The sequence below is a fragment of the Loxodonta africana genome, chromosome 3 (assembly GCF_030014295.1).
Source record: "Loxodonta africana isolate mLoxAfr1 chromosome 3, mLoxAfr1.hap2, whole genome shotgun sequence".
NCBI classification, from domain to species: Eukaryota; Metazoa; Chordata; class Mammalia; order Proboscidea; family Elephantidae; genus Loxodonta; species Loxodonta africana.
The window spans coordinates 200,407,338-200,432,535 of record NC_087344.1 but is presented as its reverse complement, the minus strand read 5'-3'; positions in this window follow the sequence as shown (position 1 = coordinate 200,432,535).

Sequence of the window (25,198 nt, the reverse complement as noted above, 5' to 3'; positions counted from 1 at the left end):
TTCCAAGGAGTGGGTATGGTAGTTCTATTTCTAGCTTTTTAAAGAAGTACTAAATTGATTTCCACAGTGGTTATACCAATTTACGTTCCCACCAGCAGTGTATAAGTGTTCCAGTCTCTCCACAGCCCCTCCAGCATTTATTGTTTTCTGTTTTTTGGATTAATGCCAGCCTTGTTGGAATGAGATGAAATCTAATTGAAGTTTTAATTTGCATTTCTCTAATGGCTAATGATCCTGAGCATTTCCTCATGTATCTGTTAGCTACCTGAATGTCTTCTTTAGTGAAGTGTCTGTTCATATCTTTTGCCCATTGGGTTATTTGTCTTTTTGTAGTTGAGTTTTTGCAGTATCATGTAGATTTTAGAGATCAGACAGTGATCGGAAATGTCATAGCTAAAAACTTTTTCCCCGTCTGTAGGTAATCTTTGTACTCTTTTGGTGAAGTCTTTGGATGAGCATAGGTGTTCATTTTTACTAGCTCCCAGTTACCTAGTTTTTCTCCTGCATTGTTAGTAATGTTTTGTATACTGTTTATGCCAGGTATTAGGACTCCTAATGTTTTCCCTACTTTTTCCATGATCTTTATCATTTTAGATTTTATATTTAGGTCTTTGATCCATTTTGAGTTAGTTTTTGTGCATGGAGTGAGGTATTGGTCTTGTTTCATTTTTTTGCAGATGGATATCCAGTTATGCCAGCACCATTTGTTAAAAAGACTGTCTTTTCCCCATTTAACTGCTTTGAGCCTTTGTCCAATATCAGATGCTCACCTGCAGAGGGATTTATGTCCGGATTCTCAATTCTGTTCCATTGGTCTATGAATCTGTTGTCGTACCAGTACCAGGCTGTTTTGACTACTGCGGCAGTAAAATAGGTTCTAACATCAGGTAGATTAAGTCCTCCCACTTTGTTCTTCTTTTTCAGTAATGCTTTTTTTTTTTTTTTTATTTATCCAGGACCTCTTTCCCTTCCATATGAAGCTGGTGATTTGTTTCTCCATCTCATTAAAGAATGCTGTTGGAATTTGGATCAGGATTGCATTAAATGTATCGATCACTTTTGGTAGAATAGATATTTTTGTAATGTTAAGTCTTCCTATTCATGAGCAAGGTATGTTTTTCCATTTATGTAGGTCTCTTTTGGTTTCCTGGAAAAGTGTTTTGTAGTTTTCTTTGTATGAGTCTTTACATCTCTGGTAAGATTTATTCCTAAGTATTTTATCTATTTGGGGGCTACTGTAATTGGTATTGTTTTGGTGATTTCCTCTACGATGTTCTTTTTGTTGGTGTAGAGGAATCCAACTGATTTTCGTATGTTTATCTTTATCCCAATGCTCTGCTGAACTATTAATTTCAATAGTTGAGGATTCCTTAGGGTTTTCTGTGTATAAGATCATGTCATCTGCAAATAGAGATACTTTTACTTCTTTCTTGCCCATCTGGATGCCCGCCCTTTCTTTATCTTGCCTAATTGGTCTGGCTAGGACCTCCAACACAATGTTGAATAAGAGCGGTGTTAAACGGCATCCTTGTCTGGTTCCCAATCTCAAGGGGAATGTTTTCAGCCTCTCTCCATTTAGGATGATATTACCTATTGGCTTTGTATGTTGTTATTGTTAGGTGTCGTTGAGTCGGTTCCGACTCATCGCAATCCTATGCACAACAGAGGGAAACACTGCCCGTCCTGAGCCATCTTTACAATCGTTGTTATGCTTGAGCTCATTGTTGCAGCCACTGTGTCAATCCACCTCATTGAGGGTCTTCCTCTTTGCCACTGACCCTGTACTCTGCCAAGCATGATGTCCTTCTCCAGGGACTGATCCCTCCTGACAACATGTCCAAAGTAGCTAAGACCCAGTCTCGCCATCCTTGCCTCTAAGGAGCATTCTGGCCGCAATTCTTCCAAGACAGTTTTGTTCGTTCTTTTGGCAGTTCGTGGTATATTCAATGTTCTTCACCAACACCACAATTCAGAGGCGTCAACTCTTCTTCGGCCTTCCTTATTCATTGTCCAGTTTTCACATGCATATGATGTGATCGAAAATACCATGGCTTGGGACAGGCGCACCTTAGTCTTCAGGGTGACATCTTTGCTCTTCAACACTTTAAGAGGTCCTTTGCGGCAGATTTGCTCAATGCAATGCGTCTTTTGATCTCTTGACAGCTGCTTCCATGGCTGTTGATTGTGGATCCAAGTAAAATGAAATCATCGACAACTTCAATCTTTTCTCTGTTTATCATGATGTTGCTCATTGGTCCAGTTCTGAGGATTTTTGTTTTCTTTATGTTGAGGTGTAATCCATAATGAAGGCTGTGGTCTTTGATCTTCATTAGTAAGTGCTTCAAGTCCTCTTCACTTTCAGCAAGCGAGGTTGTGTCATCTGCATAACACAGGTTGTTAATGAGTCTTCCTCCAATCCTGATGCCTCATTTTTCTTCATGTAGTCCAGCTTCTCATATTATTTGTTCAGCATACAGATTAAATAGGTATGCTGAAAGAATACACCCCTGATGCACACCTTTCCCGACTTTATGCTTGGCAGTATCCCCTTGTTCTGTCTGAACAACTGCCTCTTGATCTATGTAAAGGCTCCTCATGAGCGCAATTAAGTGTTCTGGAATTCCCATTCTTCGCAGTGTTATCCATAGTTTGTTATTATCCACACAGTTGAATGTCTTTGCATAGTCAATAAAACACAGGTAAACATCCTTCTGGTATTCTCTGCTTTCAGCCAGGATCCATATGACATCAGTAATGATATCCCTGGTTCCACGTCCTCTTCTGAAACAGGCCTGAATTTCTGGCAGTTCCCTGTCGATATACTGCTGCAGTCGTTTTTGAATGATCTTCAGCAAAATTTTGCTTGCGTGTGATATTAATGATATCGTTCAATAATTTCCACATTCAGTTGGATCACCTTTCTTGGGAATAGGCATAAATATGGATCACTTCCAGTCAGTTGGCCAGGAAGCTGTCTTCCATATTTCTTGGCATAGATGAGTGAGCACCTCCAGCGCTGCATCTGTTTGTTGAAACATCTCTATTGATATTCCATCAATTCCTGGAGCCTTCTTTTTCTCCAGTGCCTTCAGAGCAGCTTGGACTTCTTCCTTCAGTACCATCAGTTCCTGATCCTATGCCACCTCTTGAAATGGTTGAATATCAACTAATTCTTTCTGGAATAATGACTCTGTGTATTCCTTCCATCTTCTTTTGATGCTTCCTGCATCGTTTAATATTTTCCCTATGGAATCCTTCACTATTTCAACTTGAGGCTTGAATTTTTTCTTCAGTTCTTTCAGCTTGAGAAACGCTGAGTGTGTTCTTCCCTTTTGGTTTTCCATCTCCAGCTCTTTGCACATGTCATTATAATACTTTGTCTTCTCGAGAGGCCCTTCGAAATCTTCTATTCAGTTCTTTTACTTCATCAATGCTTCCTTTTGCTTTAGCCTCTAGACACTCAAGAGCAAGTTTCAGAGTATCCTCTGACATCCACCTTGGTCTTTTCTTTCTTTCCTGTCTTTTCAGTGACCTCTTGCTTCCTTCATGTATGATGTCCTTGATGTCATTCCACAACTCGTCTGGTCTTCGGTCACTGGTGTCAATGCATCAAATCTATTCTTGAGATGGTCTCTAAATTCAGGTGGGACATACTCAAGGTAATATTTTGGCTCTCGTGGACTTGCTCTGATTTTCTTCAGTTTCAGCTTGAACTTGCATATAAGCAATTGATGGTCTGTTCCACAGTTGGCCCCTGGCCTTGTTCTGACTGATGATATTGAGTTTTTCCATCATCTCTTTCCACAGATGTAGTCAATTTGATTTCTGTGTGTTCCATCTAGCAAGGTCCATGTGTATAGTTGCCATTTATGTTGGTGAAAGAAGGTATTTGCAATGAAGAAGTCGTTGGTCTTGCAAAATTCTACCATTCAATCTCCAGCATTGTTTCTATCACCAAGACCATATTTTCCCACTATTGATCCTTCTTCTTTGTTTCCAGCTTTCGCATTCCCTCAAAAAAAAAAAAAAAAAAAAAACCAGTAATTATCAATGCATGTTGATTGCATGTTTGATCAATTTCAGATTGTAGCAGCTGATAAAAACCTTCTATTTCTTCATCTTTGTCCCTAGTGGTTGGTGCGTAAATTTGAATAATAGTCGTATTAACTGGTCTTCCTTGTAGGCGTATGGATATTATCCTATCACTGACAGCATCGTACTTCAGGATAGATCTTAAAACGTTCTTTTTGACGATAAATCCAACACCATTCCTCTTCAAGTTGTCATTCCCAGCATAGTAGACTATATGATTGTCTGATTCAAAATGGCCAATACCAGTCCATTTCAGCTCACTAATGCCTAGGATATTGATGTTTATGTGTTCTGTTTCATTTTTGATGATTTCCAATTTTCCTGGATTCATACTTCATGCATTCCAGGTTCTGATTATTAATGGATGTTTGCAGCTGTTTCTTCCCATTTTGAGTCATGCCACATCAGCAAATGAAGGTCCCGAAAGCTTTACTCCATCCACGTCATCAAGATCGACTCTACTTTGAGGAGGCAGCTCTTCCCCAGTCATCTTTTGAGTGCCTTCCAACCTGGGGGGCTCATGTTCCAGCACTATATCAGACAATGTTTCACTGCTATTCATAAGGTTTTCAGTGGCTAATGCTTTTCAGAAGTAGATTGCCGGGCCCTTCTTCCTAGTCTGTTTTAGTCTGGAAGCTCAGCTGAAACCTGTCCTCCATGGGTGACCCTGCTGGTGTCTGAATACTGGTGGCATATCTTCCAGCATCACAGCAACACTCAAGCCCCCACAGTACTGACAGACACGTGGGGGTGGCTTTGTATAAATGCCCTTTAGTATGTTGAGGAATTTTCCTTCTATTCCTATTTTGCTGAGAATTTTTGTCATGAATGGGTGTTGAAATTTATCAAATGCCTTTCTGCATCAATTGATAAAATCACGTGATTCTTGTCTTTTGTTTTATTTATGTAATGGATTACATTAATTGTTTTTCTAAAGTTGAACCATCCCTGCATACCTGGTATGAATCCCACTTGGTCATGGTGAATTTTTTTTTTTTTAATATGTTGTTGAATTCTATTGGCTAGAATTTTGTTGAGGATTTTTGCAATCTAAGTTCATGAGGGATATAGGTCTGGAATTTTCTTTTTTTTTTTGTGGTATCTTTACCTGGTTTTGGAAACCCTGGTGGCCTAGTGGTTAAGTGCTACGGGTGCCAACCAAAGGGTCGGCTGTTCAAATCCACCAGGCGCTCCTTGGAAACTCTGTGGGGGAGTTTTATTCTGTCCTATAGGGTCAGTAGGAGTCGGCGTCGACTCGACGGCACTGGGTTTGGTCTTTGGTGTTACCTGGTTTTGGTATCAGGGATATGCTGGATTCATAAAATGTGTTTGGGAGATTCTGTCCTTTTCTATGCTCTGAAATACCTTTAGTAGTAGAGTTATTAAGTCTTCTCTGAAAGTTTTGTAGACTCTGCAGTGAAGCTGTCTGGTCCAGGGCTTTTTTTTGTTGTTGTTGGGAGTTCTTTTTATTATCTTTTCAATCTCTTCTTTTGTTATGGGTCTATTTAGTTGTTCTACCTCTGTTTGTGTTAGTTTAGGTAGGTAGTATGTTTCTAGGAATTCATCCATTTTTTCTATGTTTTCAAATTTGTTAGAGTACAATTTTGCATAGTAATCTGATATGATTCTTTTAATTTCATTTGGGTCTGTTGTATTATCACCCATCTCATTTCTCATTCGAGTTATTTTCTTCCTCTTCCGTTTTCATTTGCCAATTTGGCCAGTGGTTTATCAATTTTGTTGATTTTTTCAAGGAACAAGCTTTTGGCCTTTTTAATTCTTTCAGTTGTTTTTCTGTTTTTTATTTCATTTAGTTCTGCTTTAATTTTTATCATTTGTTTTCTTCTGGTTCCTGAGGGTTTCTTTTGTTACTCTCTTTCTATTTTTTCAAGTTGTAGGGATAATTCTTTGATTTGGGCCCTTTCTTCTCTGTGCATGTGTGCATTTATTGATATAAATTGACCTCTGAGCACTGCTTTTGCTGTGTCCCAAAGGTTCTGATAGGAAATGTTTTCATTCTCATTGGATTCTATGAATTTCTTTATTCCATCCTTAACTTATTCTATAATCCAGTCTTTTTTGAGAAGGTATTTTTCACTTTCCAAGTGTTTGATTTCTTTTCGCACTTCTTCTCTTATCGATTTCCACTTTTATGGCCTTATGGTCAGAGAAGATGTTTTGTAGTATTTCAATGTTTTGGATTCTGCTATGGCTTGCTTTATGACCTAATATATGGTCTATTCTAGGGAATGTTCCATGTGCACTAGAAAAGAAAGTAGACTTGGTTGCTATTGGGTGGAGCGTTCTGTATATGTCTATGAGGTCAATTGGTTTATTGTGGCATTTAGATCTTCCGTGTCTTTATTGAGCTTCTTTCTGGATGTCCTGTCCTTCACCAAAAGTGGTGTGTTGAAGTCTCCTACTATTATTGTGGAGTTAGTTGTCTATTTCACTTTTCAATGCTGATAGAGTTTGTTTTATGTATCTTGCAGCCCTGTCATTGGGTGCATAAATATTTAATGTGGTTATATCTTATTGGTATATTGTCCCTTTAATCATTATATAGTGTCTTTCCTTATCCTTTGTGAAGGATTTAACTTTAAAGTCTAATTTGTCAGAAATTAATATTGCCACTCCTGCTCTTTTTTGATTGTTGTTTGCTTGATATGTTTTTTTCGTTCCTTTTAGTTTTAGTTTGTTTGTGTCTCTAAGTCGAAGGTGAGTCTCTTGCAGGCAGCATATAGAAGGATTGTATTTTTTAATCCATTCTGCCGCTCTCTGTCTCTTTGTTGGTGCATTTAGTGCATTTACATTCAGGGTAATTATGGATAGGTATGAATTTAGTGCTATCATTTTGATGTCTTTTTGGTGTGCTGTTGACAGTTTCTTTTTCCCACTTAGTTTTATATGCTGAGTAGATTATCTTTATATATTGTCCTTTCCTCATATTCGCTGTTGTTGGCTTTGTTTCTGCTGAGTCGCTATTTTTTTTTTTTGTATTTTATTTTGATGTGTAGGATAGTTTGCCTCATTTATGCTTACCTTATTATTTACCCTGATTTTTCTAATTTTAAACCTAACTTTTGTTTCTTTGTATCACAGTATCTTCCTATCCATATGGGACATCTATGACTACATTTCTTAAAATTCTAATGTTGTCTTCTTTTACATAATAACATTGCTGGTACCGTGTTTTGAGTGTTTTTTTTTAATCTCACTTTGTTTTTTTGGACTTCCCTGTCTGGGTTGACTTCTGGTTGCTCAGCCCAGTGTTCTAGTCTTGGCTTTATACCTGATATTATTGATTTTCTAACCAAAGAACTCCCTTTAGTATTTCTTGTAGTTTTGCCTTGGTTTTTACAAATTCCCTAAACTTGTGTTTATCTGGAAATGTCCTGCTTTCACCTTCATATTGGAGAGACAGTTTTGCTGGATATATTATTCTTGGCTGGCCATTTTTTTTCCTTCAATTTTTTAAATAAGTCAATCCATTGCCTTCTTGCCTGCATGGTTTCTGCTGAGTAGTCCGAGCTTATTCTTATTGGCTCTCCTTTGTAGGTGACTTTTTGTTTATCCCTAAGTGCTCTTCAAATCCTTTATCTTTGGTTTTGGCAAGTTTGATTATGATATGTCTTGACGACTTTCTTATCAAATCTATATTAAGTGGAGTTCGATGAGCATCTTGGATAGATATCTTCTCATCTTTCATGATATCAGGGAAGTTTTCTCCCAACAGATCTTCAACAATTCTCTCTGTATTTTCTGTTATTCCCCCCGCCACCCCGTTCTGGTACTCCAATCACTCGTAGGTTATTTCTCTTGATAGAGTTCCACATGATTCTTAAGGTTTCTTCATTTTTTAAAATTCTTTTATTCAATTTTTATTCAAATGTATTAGTGTCAAGTGATTTGTCTTTAAGTTCAGAAATTCTGGCTTCCACTTGCTCCATTTTGCTCCTCTTATTTTCTATTGTGTTGTCTACTTCTGTAATTTTATTGTTAATCTTCTGAATTTCTGATTGCTCTCTGTCTATGGATTTTTCCAGCTTATTATGATGGCAGTGGGTAGGTTAAATTTTTCATTTATTTCCTGAATAATCTTTTTAATCTCTTCAATTGCTTTATCTGTGTGTTTCTGGCTTGTTCTGTGTATTGCCTTGTTTCCTTCCTGATGTCTTGAAGGGTAATGTATATTAATCTTTTGTGTTTGCCTCTGTTAATTTCAGGAATGCACTTTCATCTAGAAGATCCCTTGGTTGTTTTGAGAGCTTCTTGAGGTGATCATGATGTTTCTTTATGGGATTCAATATTGACTGTTGTGTCTGAGCCATCTATAAGTTATTGTATTAATTTATTTTATGTTTGCTTACTGTGCCATAGCTTCTTGTTTTGTTTTGTTTTGATATGCCCAAATGGGTCGCTTGAGGGAGTTACCTTGATTATTTTCACCTTGGGAGCTGTGACGTCCTGTGCCCAGATGCCTAGAGCTGTTATCAGGTATATCAGTTTAGGAGTCCATTCACTTTTCTTGTATGAATTCAGCTCAGGTGTCCAGGTGGCTGATCATCAAGTGTGTGGTACAGGTTTTGTCCTACAGTCTTAGAGGGTCAGGGGTGATTGGTATAGGTACTGGTATCTGGTTGCAGTAGGGGGTCACACTCCGAACAAGGCAGCGGGCTGAGAATCATCCCCCATGTGTTTCTGAGGAAAGCGTGTCCCTGATCCCTAGAGCATACAGGCGGGTGGGTTCAGCAGAGAGACCATGGACACCCAATGTTTGTGGCTGTAAGGACTGAGACGTACCAGTTATCCTTGGACCCCTGTCATGAGTGAGTGCCTGACCTGAGTGGAGCTACCAGTCCTTAGGCCCCTGATGTGGGTAGTTGAAGACACTGTTTAATAGGCATAGCAGTGTATACCATCAAACACCCACCTCTCCGCCACACAGTAGAAATGGTTGGAGTCTGCCAGCAAGGGCCTAATCTCCTGAAATAGGACCACACAGGTCCATGCAGAGGGGAAAGGTACTCAAAGTCCACGGACCATTTATCCCTGGACAGGAGCTGCTTCTGTCCTGAGCTCCCCCAGTTAGTGGAGCTGGCAAATTGTCTTTTCTCCCCAATTGCAAATTTATTCCTTCTCCAAGTCTGGGAGGATGACCCTAGATGCTCAATAGGGCCTATCTCAGGCCCAGGGAATTCAGCCACTGAAGTTGGCTTGTGGAGGGGGCACGGTAAAATATACGCAAGTAGTTAGCTTTTGCCGAGAGTGCCGTTCTTCTCTGGTTCCAGAGGTGTGAGTAGGCTGTGTGGCTGGCTGCTTCTCCCTGAGGCAACTGTAGCCGAACACTAGTACCAGCCTGCTGCTGCCACTCCCGGAAATGGTGCCTGAGTGCTTCCTGCGATTCAGGTCCAGTAACTCCTCTCTGCTTCTGAACCATCTCTTCTTCCCCCTGCCCCTCGGTTCATTTTCTAAGCTTGCCTTTGATGCTCAGGCTCCTAGCTTATCATAAATATACTCGTTTCACTTGTTTTTTCAGGTCTTTGTTGTCAAGGGGGCTAGTCCAAAATTGTCTGTCTCTTCTGCCATCTTGGCTCTGCCCATTTTCTAGTTTCTTGAGATGAATACTTTAGTCCATTATTTTCAATATTTTCCTCCATAAACATATAAATTTATAGGTGTTGATTTCCCTGTAAGAGTTCTAATTGATATGTATGAGAAAAGATTTGACATGAATGATTTATATTATCATTCACTCAAACATATTTTATAATCTCATTTTTATTTTTCTTTGACCCATAGGTTGTTTTGAAGTATATTTTGTAATTTTTTGATATTTAGAGATTTTTTCCAGTTATGTTTTGTTTTATCTTATTGATTTTTATTTTAACTTCAATGTGCCTTGAGAACTTGTCTATCATTCCAATCTTTGAAATTCACTGAGACTTATCACCCAGCTTCTGATCCATTTTTGTAAATATTCTGTGTTTTCTTCAGAAAATATATATTCTGCAGTTTCGGGGTTCTATATCCAATATGTCACATTTGTTACTAATTTTTTATATTGCATATCTTAACTGCTATTTTAAAATATCCCTGTTAATATAAAATAAGCTACTCTGCTGATTTTTTCTTTCTTTTTTTTAATTATTGAGAGAATCATTAAAAAAAACACCTAGTAAAGCAAGTAATTTTGCTTACGTTTTTCAAAATTTTTTGTTCCCTATATTTTTGTCTTCTTTTGTTAGATATACATTGATGTTGTTAGTGGCTGTCATGTTGGTGACTCATGGTGACCCCATGTGTTACACAGTAAAACACCTCCGTAAGGTTTTCTTTATGTAGGCTTCAATATTTATGAAAGCAGATCCCAAGGCCTTTCTTTTGTGGAGCTGCTGAGTGACTTTGAATGATTAGCAGGTGATCATAAACCATTTGGATCAACCAGGCTCCTGTTAGGTGTGCAAAAGTTCAAAATTATTTTTCTCTTGATCTACCTTTCAGTTCACATATCCTTTCTTCAGCAGTGTCCAATCTGTTGTCAAACCAGCATTTCTTAATATTGGCTATTACATTTTTTTTAATTGTAGAATTTTCAGTTGATTCTTTTTTATATTTTCTGGAGCTCTGCTGAAATTGACAACTTTTTTTTTTTATTTCTGTAAAAGTGATAAGTATGTTTATTTCAAAGTCAGTGCATAATCACGCAGCAATAGCCCTTGCTAGCATTTTGTTTATAGCCCTACATGTAAACACACACATGTTTCAAAAGCTGGGATAACACTACAGGATTATTTAAGAAACCAATTTGATAATTCAGCAAAGTATTTTTAATGTGTTTTCATTTTCTCAAAGATTCTTCTGAAATAGGATATTTGGTGGTGATATATGGGATGCAATGCAATATAATTAACCAAATTCCTTTTGTTGGACACTACAGTTGTTTAGAACAATTTTTGTTCTTTTTTCAATGGAAGTATTTTTGTATTTATGTATTTTCATGTGTGTTTATATGGTATATTAGATTACATTGTGAAATTGCTAACTCAAAGATTATTTAGAATCTGAGGGTTTTATTGTGTAATTTTGAATTAGTTTTTAAAAAATTGGTATCAATTCAAACCCAAACAAATATATTAGAGAAACTGCTCCCCCAAATCTACTCAAGCATGGGTATGCTCCCTCAAAAGTAGCTTTACTAACTTGATAAGTGAAATACTATTCCTTCTTTAAAAATTTGTACAGCTTTGACCAATTGTGAGATTGACTGTATTTTCATGGTTTTTACTATTTGTAGTGCATGGATATATGTGTGTATGCACACATTTGTCTGGTCATTCTTCAAGGCCTTTATTCATAGTCTATCTTCTTCCTTTATTTTGTTATTTAAAAACTGTTTTATATTAACGATGGTATTCTTTTTGTAATAGGGATATTAACCTTTTCATCTGTTGTATAGGTTAAAATATTTCCACACTTTCACATTTAGTTTCTCATTCTGTTTGTGGTATTTTTTTTTTTTTTGCATGTATAGAAAGTTACCTTTTTTTTTTTTACTTTTGAATAAAAAGTTTGAATATATTTTAAATTTTCCTCATTGCTTTTATGAGTCAAAATTGATTCGATGGCAACAAGTGTGGTTTGGTTTCATTGCTTTTATATCTAGAAAAGCTAGATAATTATTTAACATACGACTTGTAATTTTATTAAGTTTTAATTAATATATTTGACTACGTAGTTTAACTGAATTTTACTTTAATGTTAGAAAAAACTTTATTTTATTTTTTCAAATAGTTAATTTTTGCAGAGCTAATTAGTTAAATAATCAATCATTTGCTATTATTTTACAATGTCAAAATTTTTCTGTTTTTCCACTTGGTGTTATACCTTATACTGATGTATTATAATATCTAAATATGTTTTAATTTCCAGCAATGAAAATTCACCTTTTCATTCCCCCAAAATATCTAGTTATTCTTACCTGTGTATAAGGCAAATTAAAATGATTTTATCAAGTTCTCAATAAATGTGTCTTTTTTTTATTTTGAGGCTTATCACTTTACATTTATAGATTAAATTGGGCAGAATTAACTCTTTAGCTTTATTGGAATTTACCATCTAGGAGTGTGGAATGCTGCTCCATGTATTAATATTTTCTAATACATTCTCCAGAAAAGCATTCATTTTCTTCATTTAAGTTCTATGTAGCATTTAAATTTATCCCTAAGCATTTTTAAAAATTTTATTGTTACTTTGGCTATTTCTTAAAAATTACATTCACTAATTGAACTTTGCATGCTTATTCTGCAACCAGTGGTTCTATTGAAGTTGTCTACTTTTTTAGTTTTTATCTGATTTTCTTAGATTTTTAAAATCTAAATCAATTCTATCTTATGAAAATAACATTTTTTCTTCTTCCTGAAAGTCATGCTCTATTTTTCCAGTCTGCTTTTGTATATCGACGCCATCATAACTTAGGACTTTTATCATTTCAGAGAAACTGAGTAGACAAGGAAGTCCTGGGATTTAGAAAAGTGCCTGACTGCTAAAAAGTGTGTTAGGCATTCGGGAAAACAGTTGCAAAGGCAGATTCTGGAGGGAAGTTCTGTGCAGCAGGCAGAGCACGTACTGTAAAAGGATAAGGCAATATTGTCTTCAAAAGTAGTTGTACTGAAGGTACAGCACAAAGTAGAACTGACTTTTTTAAGATGGAGTATGATGATGGAGAGTTTTGAAGCAATTAATTATTTGAAGAATCCAAACTAATTTGTAGCATCTGTCAAGTTTTCTATCTGTAGCAGACTTGTATATTGGGACTTAGCAACAGGGTTCAAATCCCCAAAATAACAATTAATACAGAAACCCACTTCTAAAGAGTTTTTGACACACCAGGCTACAAAGTGAGGGACTCAGAAACACCAGAAGAAAATAGAGGCAGATTAGCTACATGGAAAATTTGAAAATGAATTCCTCAGTATTGAGCTACAGTCCCATTAAGTACCTTCTGCCGAAAATATGGAACTGGCCCTAAGGACCAGAATAGGATTGAGCCTGCATTTACATTTCAGATTTAGAAAAGTGGAAAGGCAATCTCTGGCATCCAGGAAGGACACAATAATTACACACACATAGATACACACAAGCACATACACATATACATGGCATAATGGAAAAAAGATACATGCTGATTCAGTCTCCAAAACTGTGACCCAAAAATTATAGAAGCATATTTTTCTAGGGTGTATCCATTTTTTTTATTGTTCAGTTTCCAAGGAAGAGATATTCCCTAAAAGAACCAGCTTCTGTAATTATTAGATCTCAGTTTAGGAGGTCAAATCAGTATTATGTTTTTTCTGTTCAGCACCTAGATCAATGTAGCACTTAGAAGAGCTCAGAAAATACTTGTTGCATGATTAAATAAATGAATGTGTGATGGAAGTTGTTTTTCACAGAAGCAGATTATTGGAGTTTTTGTTAGGTGTTGTTGAGTCAGTTCCGACTCATAGAGACCTTATGTACGACAGAAGGAAACACTGCCTGGTCCTGCACCATCCTCACAATAGTAGGTAGTTATGCTTAAGCCCATTGTTGCAGCCACTGATTGTTGGAGTAGTAGTTTTGAAATCTTGACTGTACTGAGGAATTAATGGAAGGCGAAGAAGAAGAGAAAGCTTTCATAGGCAACTCTTTGATAAGTTATTCTAGGAAGAGAAGGAGAAAAAAATAAACAGTAACAGAATCATGGTATGGACAAGAGTTTTTTTTTTTTTTAAGGAGATACTAGCATGTATTTGTATGCTAATGGTAATGAACCAATATTGAGGATGAACGGGATGAGGCAGAAGAGAAAAACAGATTACTGAAGGGAAAAAGTCTTTGGGCAGGTAACAGAGGATGAAATTCTGAGCATAAGGGAGGAATTAGACCTTCATAAGAGGAGAAAATGTCCTCCATTTTATGAGAAAGAAAAGAGGAGATATAGGAACAAGTGTATTGGAGCTTTTGTAGCTTTAACATTCTATAATTTGTGATATTATGAATTCTTCCAACACAAAGAGGAGAAAAACTCTTCCATTTCTTTCTTGGAGTATTCCTCTTTGTTTGGACTTATTCTAGACCATAAGAAAAACCTGGCTTCTTTTGAGGGCTGAGCTCTGATGGCACAATCTTCAGAAGATGCTTGCTTCTTCATACTCCCTTCCTGCAGATGGACAATTTTAAGTGTGGACTGATGGAAAGATGAAACTTTATGCCTGCATCATCACCATCACCTGGGTCTTAACATATTCTGGAGCCAAGGAATGACAAATACATGCAAGGAGCAAGCTATTCTATTCTCTGAGCTTCAGTTTCCTCTTCTATCAAATTTAAGAATAGGTCACATTATCCAATAGATTCTTATAGTTATAAGATTATATGAGTTTATCCAATTATGTACTTGCTGAAAGTGAAGAGGACATAAAGCACTTACTGATGAAGATCAGCCTTCAGCATGGATTATACTTCAACATAAAGAAACAAAATCCTCACATCTAGACTAATCAACAACATTATGATAAATAGAGAAAATATTGAAGTCATCAAGGATATCATTTACTTTGGATCCACAATCAATGCCCATGGAAGCAGTAGTCAAGAAATCAAATGATGTCTTGCATTGGGCAAATCTGCTGTAAAAGACTGCTTTAAAGTACTAAAAAGCAAAGATGTCAGGTGAGGACTAAAGTGTGCTCGACTCAAGTCATGATGTTTTCAGTAGCCTCATATGCATGTGAAAGCCTGACCATGAATAAGGAAGACCGAAGAAGAATTGACACCTTTGAGTTATGGTATTGGTGAAGAATATTGAATATACCATGGACTGTCAGGAGAATGAACAAGCCTGTCTTGGAAGAAGTGCAGCCAAAACACTCTTTAGAAGAGAGGATGTCGAGAATTCATCTCAGGTACTTTGAACATGTTATCAAGAGAGACCAGTCCCTGGAGAAGAGCATCGTGCTGGGTAAAGTAAAAGGTCAGCAAAAAAGAGAAAGACCCTCAATGGGATGGATTGACACAGTGGCTGCAACAATGGGCTCAAACAACAACAGTTGTGAGGATGGCACGGGATCAGGCAGTGTTTTATTCTGTTGTACTTGGGGTCATTATGAGTTGGAACTGACTTGATGGCACCTAACAACAACCATCCAACCATGAGCCAGTAGAGAATCAGGAGAAGTTCCAGGAGGTTGCTTCCAGCCTTTTCCTCTCTGCTTTTCTCAGGTAGAGTTTCTGAGATATCAGCGAGACTTCTAGGCTTTGCAGAGATCTTGAAATCCTATTCCATTAGATGCAGGGGTAGAGAGCCTACTTTTAGCAACAAAGTTTCCTGTACCACAAATATGGGTGGCATATTTTCAGGAAATGAAGTGATGTAGTAACAGAGCCTGTGGCAGACTGAATTATGGCCACTAAACACATCTAGATCCTAATCCCTGGAACCTGTAAATGTTACCTTACATGACAAAAGGGACCTCGCAGATGTGACCAAGTTAAGGATCTTCAGATAGGAAGATTATCCTGGCGACATCCAACTAAGCAGTGAGCCAGTTGCCGTCAAGTTGATTTTGACTCCTGGAGACCCCGTGTGTGTCAGAGTAGAACTGTACTCCATAAGGTGGCTGATTTTTTAAAATTAGATTGCCAGGCCTTTCTTCCAAGGTGCCTCTGGGTGGACTCCAACCTCCAAACTCTCAGCTAGCAGCCAAGCATGTTAACCGCTTGTGTTATCCAGGGACTCCTCTAAATGTGATCACGGGTGTCCTTATAAGAAGAATACAGAAAGAGATTTGAATACAGAAGAGAAATAGGAGATGTGATGATGAAAGCAAGAGGTTGAAGTGGTGTGAGGAGGGGGTCATGGTCCAAGGAAGACAGCAACCTCCAGAACCTAGAAAAGGCAGGGAATTGGAATCTCCTCTAGAGCCACCAGTAGAAGCCAGCCCTGCCAACACCTTGACTTTAGCCCAGTGAAACTGATTTCAGAATCCTGCTCTCTAGCACTGTAAGAGAAAACATTTATATAATTTTAAGCCCTAAATCTGTAGTAATTTGTTACAGCAACAATAGGAAATTAATGCAGTGCCCTAAACAAATGTTTTTTGGAGAAGAGTGGGTGAGTATTTAAGAGTGTAATATAAATGGCATCATGGCCTCCATTGATCTACCCAATTGGATGAATATTTTCAGATCACGCAGTTATTCCCAGGGCCAAATGCAATTGCTTTTTTCCAAATGAGATTTTAATTCCATTCCCTTTGCCATAGAATAATGTACTGCTCATTATAGAAGGGATGAAGTCACTATCAAAACATAAACAGACAGAATACCAGGTTTTGCGAGGTCTGGAGTTATCAAATAGCCACAAGCTGTATTTTGAAAAATATATTGGAGAGAGTTTCTTAGAGAAAGAGTCAGGACTCAAAGATTTCTGTTAAAGCTTGTGCAGAAGATAAGCTTGAGACCTAGTATTAAAGACCTTGGAAAAAGAAGCAGACGTGGCAAAGCCTATATAGCATGAGAAGAGACCTGTATGAGGCCTACAGACGGATAACTAAACCAGCCCAGGCTTTCTTCCTTAGCAAGAGGGTGAAGAACAACTAGTTCTCAATATTCAGCATAGTTTTGGGTATACTGCCACTTATCTTTTTGTTATCTTCATGAGATCCTGATTCATAAAATACTTCCAGGTATTGTGTTTTATATACGTAGAATGTGTAGACTATATAGAATATGCTTGGTAATTAGAGACAATATTTGAGTGCCCTGAGTGGGCCAAAACATGTGAGCAGCCCATTATTCAGATTTCCATATTAACAAGACCGATATCTGTCTGGTTCTGCTCCACTTTGCACAAATCAGTCACACCAAATCCTGGAAAAATGAATGGGGAAAGAAGAGAGAACTGTATCTCTTCAGTGAACTATTTCTCATATAATTGGCACGATCCTCATTACTGTGCAGAAATCTCCCATTTCCTGCCTGTGTCATCACAAATTGGTCTGACCTGGTCTGATTGCCCTGCTTACAAGGAACAGAAAGGTGACTCCCACTTCAGCTCAGCTCTTGAGCTCTCAGCAGCTGGGTCCCCTGGCCCTTGAGTGAATAAAATTCTAGTGTCCTGAATTTGACTCCTTCCACATGCTCATTTTCTGTGCTCCAACCCTTCACGTTTCCTACAGATGCTTGTAAATCATTTGTCATCTCTATAGCTGACAAAGAAACCAAAAGGATCTTTCATGAGTCATTTTTTTTGAAGGGCAAATTTCCCTGGCTCACCCACTCTGTCCTGACAAGGACAGCAGAGAACCCTGCTCTGTGAATACTAACAGGGGCAGGCCAGAGCACGGGAGAGCTCAGATGTGCAGGGCCTGGGACCCCCACACCTGAGGAGCCTCAGAAGCCCAGGCACTGCCTCCTGGTGAGGACCACTTGTACTGACAGGTTGTAGCATCAAACTAGGGCTGCGTAGCATCAAACTAGGGCTGCAAACTTAACATGGGTGTCCACGCCCAAGAGGGCAGTGACCTAGGGCCTGGAACTGTCGCCCTAAAACTCATTCTGAAACTGTAGGCTAAAAAAGAATTACAAGAGGGTCTAAGAATCAGAGGCCCAGGAAAAGGGGTGCATTCAGGACTATAGCACATTCACCTCCAAAGTATCCTGGGTTGGTTCAGAGAAAGAGTTAAACTCCCTTAAGACTTGCTTTGGCCTTGACTGCCCACACTCCCAACCTCCCCCGCCACTTCTTCACATTTCTAAGACGTCCCTTGTGCCAAATTCTTATTCAACTTCAAACTGACAAACTGTTTTTAATCTTTTCCTTCCATCCAGCCTGGAGATTGGGAAGCAAAAATCAATACCAGTTGGCAGGTGATCAAGCTGCTTCAGACTGGTGTGAGGAGAGAGCAGAGAGTGAGAGCGAGAGGACAGGAGGAGGGGGTGGGAGGGGAGCAGGAGGGCGCCTGAAGGGAGCGGAAGGAGTTTGACTAAGTACCATGAATTACTGGCTAGAGGTCCGAAGGGCTGCGATTTCTCTGGCCTTGAGCAGGGGAGCTTGGGAATGCCATTAGAACAATTAGGTCACGAGTTCACAGCTGTGGAGGTGCCTCTGGAGACAGAGGCACCGAGAATTTTCCTGACACTTGAATGGGAAGGAGAGGGAGGGGGAAAGAACAAGAGGGAGGAAGAGAAACAGTGAGAGAAGGCCTCAATTTTTTGTAGCATCCTTTAAGTAGAGACTTGCCAACATCAGCACCACACTTCGAGGCTGTTGCTTTTAAAAAGGAAATGGTGAAAATGATTTCTTAATTCAATTTAAAAAATGGTGATTAAAATATTTTAAAGTTGCTCTCAAGGATGGCAGCGTTGATGACAATTGGGAAAGATGCTTGTTCAGACATCCAGAAGGATTTAGGAGTCCCTGGGTGGTGCAAATGGTTAAGTGCTCGGCTACTAACTGAAAAGTTGGTGGTTCGAAATCACCCAGAGGCACCTTGGAAGACAGGCCTGATGTCCTATTTCTAAAAGCTCACAGTCTTGAAAACTCAATGGAGCAGTTCTACTCTGACACACATGAGGTTACTGTGAGTCAGAATCGACTCGATGATACTGGTTTTCAGGGGAACTTAGTTTCCAACTCAAGACACAGTGGCCCCTGGTTACTCAATTATTGATTTTTAAAAATCTGTAACAACCAGTTGCCATTGAATCAATCCTGACATATAATGACCCCATGTGTTGCAGAGTAGAACTGTTCCACAGTGTTTTCAAGGCTCTAACCTTTCAGAAGCAGATTGTCAGCCCTGTCTTCCAAGGCCCCCCTGGGTGAGTTAGAACCACCAACTTTTTGATTAGTAGTTGAGCGTTTAACTATTTGTGCCACCCAGGGACTACCAAAAATCTCTAAAAAGGCAGTGGATTCTCGCTTCACCAGATGTGGGTTAGGCCATTTTAAAATGTGGCCTTGCTATGAAAAACCTCCAAGAGCAAGATCACAGCCTGAACCATGTTTGCCACATTTGCTGGGGCCACACCTATGCTGAGGGACAACATTCTGAGATTTTAAATGAGGCTTTACTTTACCATTTCCTCCCCCTCCATCCAGGCAGTACTACTGGCAATTATCTTTCTCAGGTTAGGGGCAATATGGAGAGAACAAAGAGTCCAAATGTTGGCATCCAGGATTCTCTCAATGGTCTACTGAATAGTTTAGTAAATAAGGTCGAGTTTTGATGTAATGGTGGGTATAGACTCCTGGGTAGTCTATTGCCCCTGCTTCTACTTGGGGAGGGGGTATAAACTTTTCCTAGGATGGGCCAAACAGCTTTTTGTTTCACCTGGAGAAGGGAGAGGAGAGCAAGAAGGAAATTGTTGGTCACATGGACCCCACACTGCATCCCTTGCCAGAATTGAATCCTGGGTGTGGGTGGATAGAAGACATAAACTCAGGTAGTGTAAGAGATCTTACAGCAGAAGAAAATTGGACTCCACTGTCCAGTGTGCAGCATGGGGAGGCTGCATATCTGGTTTAGAAGTCTGAGGTCATCATATCACCAGAGCAGAAGCATACCAAAGATTGAGAGGTATCTGGGGATGGGGAGAAGTAAGCCTTATAAGGCCCCACTCCCATGGTGTGAGGGAAGCAATGTAGACAGAGTTCCCAATCAACAGAAAGAGCTTAAAAAGACAAAGGGCTCCATACCAAAAAAAAACCCAAAGCAGTTGCCATCGAGTTGATTCCAACTCATGGCAATCCCATGTGTACAGAGTAGAACTGCTCCATAGGGTTTTCAAAGCTGTGAGCTTTCAGAAGCAGATTGTCAGGCCCTTCTTCCAAGGCACCTATGGGTGGGCTCGCACCTTTCAGTTAGTAGTCGAGCACTTGACCTTTTGTGTTACCCACGGACTTTCAGAAAACACCAGTAGACCTAAAGGGACCTTGACATGTAGAAAAGCAGAATTCATGATGGGTGTCCCTGTGGATCTGAGCACACACAGTTGGTCTGGTGAACTTAATTACATCTCACCTGTAGCCTATGGAAAGCCTGGTGGTGTAGTGGTTAAGTGCTACGGCTGCCAACCGAAAGGTTAGCAGTTCAAATGCACCAGGTGCTTCTTGGAAGCTTTATGGGGCAGTTCTACTCTGTCCTTTAGCGTCACTATGAGCCAGAATCAACTCAATGGCAATGGGTTTGGTTTTTTGGTTTGTAGCCTATGGAAGAGAGATAATGATGGCCAGCCACCAGTTGTTCTCCTCCCACCTCCACCTCCATTGGAATGATATCTAAACTCCTCCCCAACCTCTGAGGCATAGGTGGAACTGCAAAGAAAGGAAGGAGAATCTCCAGTTAATTATTTACTCACAGAGACTAATTGAAATTTGGAATTGATGCAGTTTATTTGAAAGTGAATGGATCATTATCATTGTTATTACTGCATCAGGCAGAATGGAGTTCAGAGTCATAAAAGAAAAATGAATTGCAGAAAATAAAGTTTCAGTTTGTAAATCTGTGTCTATGACTATTGAATTTGAGCTTGTTATTTCTACAACCAACTAACCAACTAAAGGATAACTTCAGGCTTGTTTCTTGGGTAATACATACCAGCAGAACTAGTTCTGATTCCAGGAAAATAAAATCCCAATAACATTTTATATCTCTTTGCTCTCAGTGTCTCTTAATATCAGATATGAATTTTGTTGAAAGTTGACTAGAATAATTTTCTAATTGGAGAATCTGAGTTGAGGTTTTTTGACCATTCCATTGTGATTTCTGCAGAAATACAACAGCATTTAAAATTGTCTTTTTGGTGAAACTTAGAGAGCTAACCTGGGATCCTTGTCTTGGGATCATTTTGTAAATTAGTAAAGATTTTGGCTCAACATAGTGAGACTATTCACACTTTGATGAAATCCTCTATAAACAGTGACAATGGCAATATTAGATGAAATATGATATAAACAATTAGATAAAAACAACATGAACAACTCAGTGAACCAGCAACAGAGCAGAAATGCAAACAGGTAAGTAAGGCTGAAGCCAAGTGCCTGCTAGGCCATGATTCTGGAAGCCAGCATAGTGGTTAGGAATTTGATGTCTGTGGAGCCAGGTACCCACATTTGTGCCATGCCAGAAAGGTTCACTATTTGAAGATATGGAAATGGAAGAGGTACCCCACTAGTGAAAATAATCTAAAACATCTTTAAAAAAAATTCTGCTGGCTATGTCTTTAGTGTACATAAAGCTAGAGGTCCAGAGAGGGTTGCAGACCCCGACAGCCCTCAGATGGTGACTGAATCATGCCATTTCCATAATTTACGACTGACTGTGTTATTTCCCATAAATCACTGTGAGATAGGAGCACTGAACTGGTACTTTGAGACCCAGGACTGGAGGCCTGGGGACGCTGGAGAGAGGAAACTCTAAGAGTGGTAGACAGAGTCATTGAACATAGATGGAAGAGGTTTGAGGAAAGTAAGAAGAAGAAATCTTAAGAAAACAATAACAGAAATTCCTGAACAAAATTACAAAACAAAGGAAGAAGTCAAAGGCTAAAGTCACTCAGAAAATTAACAATTAGTGCCCTTACTTTCAATGAAATGAATTTCATAGAATGGTTTAGAGAAGATTTTAAAATAAATATGATATAATGCTCAAATAGGTGAATGAAAACACACCTATTAAAAGGAGAAACAGGTTAAACAAGAATCTATTAAACAGTTTTGCTTAATCTAAAAAGAACCAATTGACACATGGTGAAGAATTAAATATCAACCAAATTTCATTCATATAACACACCAGTAATAGACACACTAACCTCGTGTACCCTCTGATATGATGCACTGAGAAGGGTCCAATACTCTCCTGTGGTATTTTTGCCAACAATACATAGCTTCAATCTAATTATGAGAAAATATCAGACAATTGAGCAACAGTCCACAATATAACTGACCAGTTCTTTTTTAAAAAAGTGTCAAAATCACAAAATACAATAAAAGACTGAGGAATTGTCACAGACTGGAGTAGACTAAGGGAAAATGAGGCATCCCTGGGTGGTGCAAACAGTTCAGCACTCAACTATTAGCTAAAAGGTTGATGGTTCGAACCCACCCAGAGGCACCTCGGAAGACAGGCCTGAAGATGTGCTTTCAAAAGGTCACAACCATGAAAACCCTATGGAGCAGTTCTACTCTGCACACATGGGGTCATCATGAGTCAGAATCAACTTGATGGCAACTAACAACCACAACGAGGAGAAATGACAGTTAAGTACAATGTGAGATCCTGGATTGGATCCCTGAACAGAAATAGGACATTAGTGGCAAAACCGATGAACTTTGAATAAGATCTGTCCTTCACAGTTTTGTACCAATGTGAATTTCCTGGTTTTGATAATTTTATCATGGTTATGTAAGATGTTAACTTTAGGGGGAACTGGGTAAAAAGCAAATGAGAACTCGGTCCCATTTTTTGCACGTTTTCTACAAATCTGTATTTATTTCAAAATAAAGCTGACTCATGACAACTCCATGTGACAGTGTAGAACTGCCGCATATGGTTTCCCAGGCTGTAATCTTTATGGGAGCAGATTGCCAGGTCTCTTCTCCCATGGAGTGGCTGGTGGGTTCGAACTGCTGACTTTTTGGTTTGCAGCTGAGTGCTTAACCATTGCACCACTGGGGCTCCTTAAAATAAAGCTAATGCTGCATAAATACATTTTAAAAAGTCAATAGGCAAGAAATTGTAGTCAGAATGCAAAGAGAGAATTAATGCATTGAAAAACTGTACTGAGAATGCATTACAGAGAGTACAGGCGAAAATTATGAAAAAGAGTAGTTCAAAGAGAGAGAGGATAGCTAGAGAGGCTCCAGTTCACCTAATAGGAGTCCCAGGAGAAAAGAATGAAAGAATGGTGGGGAGCCAACATTTAAAAATGGAATAGCTGAGAATTTTCCAGAACTTGACAAAGGCCTGCATCTTACATTGAAAGCACAATTTGACTATCAAGCAAAGAAAATAAAAATAGCCTTTGAACATAAATTGCAATTATTCTAGTTACTGTTGTGTACACAATTAGCCCCAAATTTTGCAACTTTAGAAAGAAAAAACATTTTATTATTCTTATGCTTTCTGTGGGTCAGGAACTCAGGGAGAGCACAATCAGGATGGCTTGTCTCCACTCCATTATGTCTAGGGCCTCAGCTCAGGATATTTAAAACCTGGAGTGGATTTTATGCCGGGCGCTTGTTTTCTCTGAAGGTTCACTCATTCTTCTGACTCTGGGTGAGATGATTCAAAGGCTAATACTGATGACCAATATGTCTTCCTATGTCTGTTCACGTGGCTCGTTTTCCTCATACCAAGGGAGCTTCATGGTTCTGAAAGTTCTCTAAGAGAGGGTCTCCAGAGAATGCTTATTGTAGGGAGAGCAGGCAGAACTAACTGGTCTTTTCTGATTTATTGCAGAAGTCATACGCATTGTCCACAAACTTGTCCACATATAAGAGAAGGAGTTATAAACACCACTTGTAGTAGACAGTTGTCTGTGTCCTAATCCTCAGAAGTTATGAATATATTATTTTACATGGTAATGAGGAATTAAGGTTGCAAATGGAATTCAGGTGGCTTATCAGCTCACCTTAAAATAGAGTCGCCTGGGTTATCCAGGTGAGCCTAATGTAATAATAATAATAAAACCGTTACCATCTAGTTGATTCTGACTCATAGTGACTCTACAGGACAGAGAAGACCTGCCCCCATAGGGTTTCCAAGGAGCAGCTGGTGGAGTGGAACTGCTGCAGACCTTTTGGTTAGCAGCCAAGCTCTTAACCACTGGGCCACCAGGGTTCCAATACAATCACAAAGGAACTTAAATGAGAAAAAAGCGGCAGATGAGACAGAATCATGAGAAAGAGAATCGCAAGAAGGGCTTGACCAATGGATGCAGATTTAAAGATGGAAGAAGTCCATGAGCCAAGGAATGCAGGCAGCCTGTAGAAGCTAGAAAAGGCAGGGAAGCCAATGCTCTGCCACAGCCTCTGAAATTTAGGCCTGCCAACTACTTGGGCCTAGTCAGACCTATTTATAACTTCTACCTGCAGAGCTGTAAAATAATACATTTCTGTCATTTTAAACCATGAATTAGTGGTAATTCGTTACAGAAGCCATAGGCAATTTGTACACCACCTCTTAAGAGAAGGCATACTAAAACTAGTGGGGTCATGTTTTAAAACTGCCAAAAACACCTTGGCTTTTAAAGATGAAACTGCAAAGCATCAATATTTAACAGGAAATCATAAAAGTCACCAGGGAGAATAAACACCTTACCTACACATGATGTACTTGTACTGATGGTGGAATTCTCTTAAAAGATGACAGCGGAGCAATAACTTCAAGAAATAAACAATAACCTCCAACTTAGAATTTTATACCCAGTCCATATGTCTGCCACTTATGAAAGAAGGCAAAACATAAGAGAACATCTTCATGACTTTGGAATATACAAGACACAGAAAGCACTAACCATAAAAAAAAAAGATGGGTAATTTTAACTCCATTAAAATTATGCTTTTCTGTTTATTGAAAGGAACCACTACCATGAGAGTGAAAAGCAAACCAAAGACTGTGAAAAGACCTTTACAATACATATTTTTCAAAGGATTTGTGTGCAAGAATAAAAATCTCTACTATTAAAATACACATACAAAAAAGATAAGCCACATAAATTAAAGCCATAATGAGATATTACAGAGTACAATCAGAGTTCCCCAAATTAAATCATCTGACATTTCCAAGTGTTAAGGTGGATGTGGAGCAAATAAAGCTCTCCCATGATGCTGGTGGAGACCTGGTGGCAGAGTGGTTAAGAGCTGCTTCTTGGAAACCCTATGGGTCTGTCCTATAGGGTTGCTATGAGTTGGAATTGACCTGACGGCAATGGGTTTGATTTTTTGGTACAATGCTGGTGCACAGTGCTGGTGGGCATGTAAACTGGCACATCCACCATTGAAAAGTTTTTAGCAATATGTACTAAATACAAAAGTACGCCCACTCTATGACTCAGCATT